Raw genomic sequence first — 10,274 nt, 5'->3', positions numbered from 1 at the left:
TTAGAGAAAACTCCCAAGGCCGGGGCAGGTTGCCAAACACAGTTAGGTCTAACTTATCAAGTATCTTCTAAAAGTTTTGCACTTTGCATTGGACATTTAAGAATAAGATTCATTCGCAGTTAATTTTGTGGAGGTTGTAAATGTCGTCTTATGAACTGGGTAACACTTCATACTAAGCTTTAATGTAGAAGAGAAGAATTATAGATAGGAAGGATTTACCAATGCTTAGGGGTCACACAAAGGAGAATTTAGCTAAGGGGTGGTGCCTCTAAAACACCCTCTTAATAAATAGTATGCTAACAAGGCTTGTTAGAGATTGGTATGCTAGGATGTAAATGTTTATTTACCTTTTAAGTGTCTGTAGTTAAAACAACTAATGGAATATTCATCCACGGAGAGTACAGAGAGACCCTCTGTGTAAAGACCTCTCTAGTAAACTGGAGAATCATAGTTTTAAGAGCAATTTCTTAGTTGTATTGTACTAGATGCTCTACACATTCACTCAATGATGTTTTGTTATGTATTTGCTGGTTCTTTGTATTGTCTACAGAAACCAATGAAAAAATCATGGTAATAGTAGTGATGCCATGCATTATATGAAGACTGTTTTGTGTTTTCTTTAAGTACCTAGGAAAATTATATTATCATATCTTACTATATACAGTTTCTATTTAGCTTTCTTTTATTTAATTGTTGTTGCTCAGTACTAGCTTAAGACAAACAATTGGCACCTTCATATGAACAGCTGTGTCTGCCTACAAAGGACAACCACCACTAGATTTGCTGACTGTTGATATTCCATCATAGATGGGGGTGTCCTCTCCTTCTGAGTAGACAGTCTCTTTCCCAGACAACTGTGAGCAACTCAATTCTAATGACATGTGACCCTTTCATTTAATGGAGAAGCTAGAGTTCATAGTCTGGGAAAGACTTGGGAGGACGTGGGTTCCACATATGCACCTATAAGAAAACCATCTTTAAAAGAGGGAATTTACCTTGAGTGCTATCGTGCTTACCTCTTTTGTACACTGAGAAATGTAATGTAATGCTAGAGTACATCGGCAGTGGAAGAATAGGGAGAAGCTGAGTTCCACATATGTATGAAAGCCATTATACATTAGTAGAGAAATCCCTAGTGGTTGAGATATTCCTTTCTGGCTGCTTTCGGGTATCTGTCTTAGTTAGAGTTTCAATTGCTGTGGAGAGACACCACAATTATGGTGACTCTTATAAAGGAAGACATTTCATTGGGGCTGGCTTACAGTTTCAGGGGGGTTGGTCCATTATCATCATGGTGGGAAGCATGGTGCTGTGCAGACAGACGTGCTGGAGAAAGAACTGAGATTTCTACATACAGATCAGCAGGCAGCAGGAAGTGACTGTGACACACTTCCTGCAACAAGGGCACATCTACTCCAACAAGGGCACATCTATTCCAACGAGGACATGCCTCCTAATAGTACCACTCCCTATGGGAGTATGGGGCCATTTACAGCAAAGCCTCCAAACTTCTGTATCTCCTCAAACATGTTCAATAAATAAGTTTAGTAAACTCGTTGGCTCCCCAGGTTAGACTTTGGAGAAGTTGTGCTTTGCATTGTCATTGGCACTTATGGGGATGGGAAAGACATTGCTTTGTCCTCTACCACCAGGGAGAAAACTCTCCCAAAAGATCATAAATAGATTTGATAAGATTCCTAAGTCTCATGGTATTAGAAAAAGGATCCAGGACATGAAAGAATGTGTTAGAGAAATGTAAATATGGAAATGGACTTAGTAAAGAACCTTAGATATATAAAGATGATAATGACTGGATGGCTCCAGAGTGAAAGAGACTGGAATGTTCTAGAAAGTTATGAAGATCTGTGTAATCATTTAAGGTATGTAAAGGATAAGAGCTAGAGATCATATTTTGTATTAAAGTTGTCAAGGTCTGATGTGGGATTCCCATCTGTATACCATGAATGTATTTTATTACCATTGGTTAATAATAAGAGGCTTTGGCCTATAACATGACAGAATACAGCTTGGTGAGAAAACTAAACTAAATGCAGGGAGAAAGAAGGCAGAGTTGGGCAGATGTACCAAAGGAGAAAAATGCTAGCCGACCACTGAGGAAATAAGACATATAGAAAATGCGGCAATGTCACGGCCTTGTGGTGATATACAGATTAATAGAAATGGGTTAATTTAAGACACAAGAGTTAGCTAGGAACATGCTTGAGCCATTGGCCAGACAGTGTTGTAATTAATATAGTTTTTGTGTGATTATTTGGGCCTGGGTGGCCAGGAAACATAAGCACAGTCTCCTTTTACAAAAGTGGCACTCATGTCAGGCATGGATCCACACAGGACCTAAAAGAACTTTAAAAAAAAAAAAGAGGGCTTCTGGACCCACAAAAAAATGGGAGCCAAATGGAGCATTGAGCAGAGGTGCAGCTCCTTTAAGAGAAGGCTCCCTGATTTGGCATTAGCAGCAAAAACTATGTGGTTCCTTTAAAAAAAAAAAAAAGACAATAGCCTCCTGGTTCATGCTGGTAGCACAAATGGTTCTGGCTCTTTCTGGAGGACCTGTTACAGAGCACTTGAATGGGGTTTGTGGGTAGCATGCTGCAGGTTACTTGGTGGTGGCATGGGCCAACTGCTTCTCAGAGTTGTGGTGATAAACATGGCTGCCAGAGATGTCAGTAAACAGACTTCTGCCATGTTGGAAAGCTAAGCAAGGTGGAATCAACAATCAAAGCGACTGCTCTGGTCCTAGCCCTGCCTGCTTAACAGTTTACAATAGTAATCAAGAAAGGATTACAGATACACAATAAAGACAGATTCAGACAAAAATAAAAAATAAATGAATGGGCCATATTGTATTTAAAAATTGTATGTAGGTGTAAGTAAAAAAGAAAATAAGAATAGAGAGTTATAGAAAAATAGTTTTAAAAAATAAAACAAAGTCTTTAAAAAGACAGAAAAAGTAATATGAAAGAGTACAGACAGTCATAGATTAAAGGAGTAAAGATAATAAAATAAATATTAAAAAGTAATAGAGTAAAAAAATGAGCCATGTAAAGATGGAACATACACACAGAGAGACTCTGGATTATGTATATTATTGTGTTTTCTTTGAATTTTTTGACTGTGAATGAGTTAACTACAGAGAGATATTTCATTGGACGGCTGCTAAACTACACCAGCATATATATTTTAAAGGTATCTTGATGTCAAAATTTGAGTCTGAGGATGTTACTTTGGAAAAGAGGTTCTACTTTTGTTTCTACAGAATATGAGAACCTGTGGATTTTTTTCCAGGTTAATATGGTTTGATGGAATAAGAGCTCCCCCAAAAGGTCTCTGTGAACCCTAAAAATATTTTGCTCAACAAACATCAGCAAGCAGTTTGGAGAAAACTATGCCAAAATTCCAAAAGTGACTGTTTATAAATGTTTGTTTTCACTTAAAAGGGGTTGAGTATAAGTAATTAATGGTCACAGTCACTTTCTAAAAAAGAAATGATAAGGGGGATATAATATAGAAATGAATACTTCACACTGAAATGAACTTTGGTTTATTTATGCAAATTTATAAGGTCAATTTTGTTATATGCATATTTCTACTCTTTTTTTCTTTTTGTGACATTTAGATATTCTCTGTTTTTTTTCCGAAGTTTATTAAATTATAAAAGTTTCCATTTCCGCCCCTCCTCCCAACACCCTCCCACTCCCCCCACTCCCTCTCCTCCTCCCTCTCCATCCCTAAGAGCAGTTAGGGTTTCCTGCCCTGTGGGAAGTTCAAGTTCCTTCCCCCTCCCTCCAGGTCCAGGAAGGTGAGTATCCAGACAGACTGGATCCCAAAAATCCAGTATATGCAGAGGAAACAAGTCCCAGTGTCATTGTCAATGGCTTTTCAGAAAGACTCCAGGCCAGCCACATTCAGAGAATCCGGCCATATTCAGAGAATCTGGTTGGATCACGTGCTCAATTAATGTCCCAGTCCAACTGGCCTTAGTGAACTCTCATTAGACCAGGCCCCTTGTATCAGTGGGTGATCGCACCCCTCATAGTCCTGATTTCCTTTTTCATGTTCTTCCTCCTTCTGCTCCTCATTTGGACCTTGGGGGGCTCAGTCCGATGCTCCAATGTGGGTCTCCGTCTGTATCGCCATCCATCGTCGGATGAAGGTTCCCTCTGGTCTTGCCTTCTTTGCTCACGTTCTCTTTCCTTCTGCTTCTCGTTTGGACCTAGGGAGTTAAGTCCACTGTTCCAATGTGGGTCTCTGTCTCTATCTCCATCCATCACCAGATGAAGGTTCTATGGTGATAAGCAAAATATTCATTAGTATGGTTATGGGCCAAGGCCGGTTCAGGCACCCTCTCCTCTGTCCAGAGAACAATCTGGGGATCTCTCCTTGGACCTGGGATCCCATTGATAATCAAGTCTCTTGTAGACCCTAAAATGACTCCCTTAGTTGAGATATATTCTTCCCTTATCCCATATCCATCCTTCATCCCTCCCCCTATCCCAGTCCCCCGAGCTTTCCCCATTCCTCCCCTACTCCCTACTCTCTAACCCTCTCCCCTTCCAACAACCCTCCCACCCCCCCCCATGCACCCGAGGTTACCTGGGACTCTTGTCTATTTCCAATCTCCAGGAGGATAACTACATGATTTTCTTCAGGTTCACCTTCCTATTTAGCTTCTCTAGGATCACAATTAATAGGCTCAAAGACCTTTAATTATGGCTAGAATCCACTTATGAGTGAATACATACCATATTCCTCTTTTTGGGTCTGGCTTACCTCACTCAGTAAAGCGTTTTCTATTAAAATCCATTTGCATGCAAAATTCAAGATGTCATTGTTTTTTACCGCTGAGTAAAACTCTAATGTATATATGTTCCACACCTTTAACCATTCTTCTATTGAGGGGCACATAGGTTGTTTCCAGGTTCTGGCTATTACAAATAGTGCAGCTATGAACATAGTTGAACAAATGCTTTTGTGGTATGATAGGGCATCTCTTGGGTATATTCCCAAGAGTGGAATTGCTGGGTCCTGAGGGAGGTTGACTCCCAGTTTCCTGAGAAATCGCCACACTGATTTCCACAGTGGCTGCACAAGTTTGCATTCCCACCAACAATGAATGAGAGTTCCCCTCTCTCCACATCCTCTCCAGCATAGGCTATCATTGGTGTTTTTGACTTTAGCTAATCTGACCTGTGTAAAATGGTATCTCATAGTTGTTTTGATTTGCATTTCCCTGATCGCTAAGGATGTTGAGCATGACCTTAAGTGTCTTTTGACCATTTGAAGTTCTTCTGTTGAGAATTCTCTGTTCAGATCAGCACCCCATTTTTTAATTGGGTTAATTAGAGTTTTAGTACTCTAAAGACACAACCAAGAAAGAGAATTACAGGACAATCTCACTCATGAACATTGACGCGAAAATTCTCAACAAAATCCTGGCAAACCGATTCCAAGAACACATTAGAAAAATTATCCATTATGATCAAGTAGGCTTCATTCCAGAGATGCAGGGCTGGTTCAACATACGCAAATCTATCAATGTAATCCATCATATAAATAAACTGAAAGAGGGGGCTGGAGAGATGGCTCAGCGGTTAAGAGCATTGCCTGTTCTTAGAAAGGTCCTGAGTTCAATTCCCAGCAACCACATGGTGGCTCACAACCATCTGTAATGAGGCCTGGTGCCCTCTTTCTGGACTGAAGAAAGAATACTGTATACATAATAAGCAAATAAATAAATGTTTAAAAAATAAATAAACAAATAAATAAACTGAAAGAAAAAACCATATGATCATCTCATTAGATGCTGAAAAAGCATTTGACAAAATCCAACATCCCTTTATGATAAAGGTGTTGGAGAGATTGGGGATACAAGGATCATAACTAAATATAATAAAAGCTATTTACAGCACGCCGACAGCTAACATCAAACTGAACGGAGAGAAACTCAAAGCCATTCCATTGAAATCAGGAACAAAACAAGGCTGTCCACTCTCCCCATACCTCTTCAATATAGTGCTTGAAGTTCTAGCAATATCAATAAGACAACATAAGGGGATCAAGGGGATTCGAATTGGAAAGGAAGAAGTTAAACTCTCGTTATTTGCAGACGATATGATAGTATACATGAGCGACTCCAAAAACTCTACCAAAGAACTCCTACAGTTCATAAACACCTTTAGTAATGTGGCAGGATACAAGATCAACTCCAAAAAATCAGTTGCCCTCCTATACACAAAAGATAAAGAAGCAGGGAGGGAAATCAGAGAAATTTCACCTTTCACGATAGCCACAAATAGCATAAAATATCTTGGGGTAACTCTGACCAATGAAGTAAAAGACCTATTTGACAAGAACTTTAAGTCTTTGAAGAAAGAAATTGAGGAGGATACCAGAAAATGGAAAGATCTCCCTTGCTCTTGGATTGGGAGGATCAACATAGTAAAAATGGCAATTCTACCAAGAGCCATCTATAGATTCAATGTAATCCCCATCAAAATCCCATCAAACTTCTTCACAGACCTTGAGAGAATAATAATTAATTTTATATAGAAAAACAAAAAACCCAGGATAGCCAAAACAATCTTATATAATAAAGGAACTTCTGGAGGTATAACCATCCCTGACTTCAAACTCTATTACACAGCTACAGTATTGAAAACAGCTTGGTACTGGCATAAGAACAGAGAAGTCGACCTATGGAATCGAATAGAAAACCCAGATATTAACCCACAAACCTATGAACACTTAATTTTCGACAAGGGGGCTAAAGGTATGCAATGGAAGAAGGAAAGCATCTTTAACAAATGGTGCTGGCATAACTGGATGTCAACCTGTAGAAGAATGAAAGTAGATCCTTTCATTCTATCACCATGCACAAAAATCAAGTCCAAATGGATTGAAGACATCAACATTAATCTGACCACTTTGAACCTGATAGAAGAGAAATTGGGAAGTAGTCTACAAGACATAGGCACAAGAGACCACTTCCTAGGTAGAACCCCAGTAGCACAGACAATAAGAGAATCAATGAATAAATGGGACCTCCTGAAACTGAGAAGCTTCTGTAAAGCAAAGGACACCGTCAGTAAGACAAAAAGGCTACCTTCTGACTGGGAGAAGATCTTCACCAACCCCTCATCAGATAAAGGCCTGATCTCCAAAATATACAAAGAACTCAAGAAACTAGACGCATATTTCTACTCTTGTTTAAGGTATTATGTTTATACAGCTCATTTTAAAATGTAATGTGTAATTAAGAAATACAGATTAATAGATAGTCATCTATAATAGTCTAACTTGTAGCCATGTTGGTTAAGTTTTCTAGATTTACAGAGATATATTTTAGTTAGATAGGTAATCTTCAAAGACTTCAAAGACCTACAGAATATGGCATTTAAAACATTTTAAAAACTTAGATTTTTTCCAAAAGTGAGACATGTCTGCTTCTGGCAGCACCAATTACTTCAGAGTGGTTAGTGGGCATTGAAGAAACTTGTTATCGAATTTGACTTCAACGGGACAAGGCTAGGCATTTGGGCAAGAAACTGCTTTTGTCTTGACTGCTTGATGGTATGCTGTATGAACTGGACATGCAGGACCCACAGAAAAGTAACTGATGTACTTTACTAAAGAAGGTGGGACAGCCCTTCAGGGTTCCTGCTTCATGAAATAAACAGTTAGACATTCTGCATGACATAGAAGAAAGCAACTGTTGAACTTTGACAGTATATGGCAGAATAGATCTTCAAATTTCCTGCTTCATGGAAAAGTATGCCAGATACTATAGGCCTGCAAGCTGAAGATGGATACTGCAATGATACAAAAGAACTTTGGGTGACTATCCAGGCAGCAAGATGTCTCTTTCAATCCTAGAGCTTTGGAAGTTGCTTACATTGCACTTTCTGTTTACTTAGGTAATGTTATGTCCTTCTAGGGTCTTTGATGGAGTTGAAGACAGATAGCTTTAGTTATAGGTTTCCTTAGCTATACTAAAAGATAAATTAGATATAAAACATCAGACTCACAAAGAAATAATGTAACAGTAATTCTTGTTTGATACCTGTTTTGTTATATATAATTTTACTGTGTTAAAGTTAAAACCTTCCTTTTTATTTAGACAGAAAAGGAGAGATGATATGGGATTCCCCTCTGTATGATATGAATTTATTTTATTACAATTGTTTAATAAAGAAGAGGCTTTGGTCTATGGCAGGGCAGAATACACCTAGGCAAGAAAACTAAACTGAATACAGGGAGAAAGAAGGCGGAGTCAGGCAGATGCCATGTACCTGCCAAAGGAGAAAAATGCCAGCTAACCACTGAAAAAATTAGACATGTAGAAAATGAAGTAACATCACAGCCTCATGGTAATACACAGATTAACACAAGTGGGTTAATTTAAGGCATAAGAGCTAGCTAGGAATATGCTTGAGTCACTGGCCAAACAGTGTTATAATTAATATAGTTTTGTGTGATTATTCAAGTCTTGGGGCTGGAAAACATAAGCACACTCTCCTTTTACAAAGGTCAACTATTTCAAAGACTGACTGAAATATATGTAAAACAAAAGTGAGTTATCTATGGATATTGAAATATTATACAGTAATTAAGAGTATCAAACTGATGTAAAACTGATATTCTAGGTATTTAATAATTATTCTTGGAGGATATTCTAATGTGGTTAAAGGAACTAAAGGAGGGAATATCTTTTTCTTTTCTCTACAAGGTCAATAAGTTAGCTGAGGGCTGAGGTCATTGATTACTTGTTGTCTTGTTCATGGAGGCCGTGGACACCCCACTCAATGAATTTGAAATATTGTTCAGTCAAAAAAAAAAGGATGATCAGGGTGGGAAGGACTTCCTCAAGACTTTAAAGGAAGCCACAGTACATAAAGCAAAGCATTGATGGACAGCTGGAAATAAAAGGACAAAAAAGTCCGAGGCTTCTCTCAAGTCCAAGTGACCCCTGACGACTAGCTGCTTAGCGAGCCTTGACAGCACAGAAGGAAAATTAATTTTTGCCACCTGCATGGTCTTCAGCATCAACAAAAAAGTTTAACCAAAGACTAAGAGAATTGGCGGCAGCCCAAGGGAATCACACTCCACAGACACTAAATGTGAGTCTATATGACATATTATTTAAGCAATCAATCTTTCTAATATCTTCTTCACAAAAAGATGTTACCAAGATGTAACATGTCAGACCTTGTCTCACTGAGAGACAAGGTCTATATCTGCCAACAGCTAAGGAAGATAGACCCATGAAAGTTTTATGCCCCAAATTAAATGATGCTAAATATTGTCTTCTCTCCCTATTGAGAGCTGCATGGGAAGGACATCATGCTGACTTTTGGCTCATGAAACAACAGTGAAAGGGGTGAAAGATGGCTGTGTGTTCATTAGTCTGGAGACCAATCCTAGAAGTCAAAGAGAAACATTTTATTGATGGAAGCTTTATTGAGCCCATCAACAATGACTTGTTGGCTTTGAACATGTTAGTCCTTCCAGTAAAGGAATTTCTTTCCTATCTATATCTGAGAGTTTGGACTTTACAAGAGGTCTTCTGGTCACAATACTGCCACCTGTTACCCCAAATTCACCTGGTAGGAGACAGATCAGTTATTATTCCAATCCCATAACGGTTGTTAGGGGTTACCTCTTAACAGGGAGGTAGGATAAGAACTGGAGGTAGAAATAGACAAAGCAGTGTGGTGAAAGAAAAAGGAAGGAAGGAGGGAAGGAAGGAAGGAAAGAAAGAAAGATAACCCATTGCTTTCTTGACTAAAAATGGAACTCTTGGCAGTTTCATTCTTGCCAGAGGCCAAAGATGTCAAATTGTTTTGGGAGCTTGATCTGTTAATGCTAAGTGAGTCTGGGGGCCTTAAGGAAGAAGAAAAGTTAGAAGTGGTAATGAAGGACTTTTAAGAGAAAAAAGCATTTGAAAGACAGATACTAAAAAGAAATCCCACAGAAGCACAGAACTGTGTATAATAAAGGGTTATTTATTTAGAGGTAGACAGATCACAGTCTTCTGCTCGAATGAGGAATAGCAACCAAATTCTGCAGCCAGAAGAGAGAGCAACCCTGTGCTTTACATTGGCCTTTATAGTATAAGAGGCCACGCACGAAGGGTGGGTAACTTAAAGGCTACTGGCTGTATGAATTCCTACAGCACCTCCCCATTTTGTTTAAATAAGAGAGTTCTAAGACTCGTACAAGATCACATACAATAGGAACAAATATCAGGTATGAAA

The sequence above is a fragment of the Myodes glareolus genome, chromosome 23 (assembly GCF_982192425.1).
Source record: "Myodes glareolus chromosome 23, mMyoGla1.1, whole genome shotgun sequence".
Lineage (NCBI taxonomy): Eukaryota > Metazoa > Chordata > Mammalia > Rodentia > Cricetidae > Myodes > Myodes glareolus.
The sequence above is the reverse complement of the archived record's forward strand: the minus strand, read 5'-3'. Positions refer to the sequence as shown.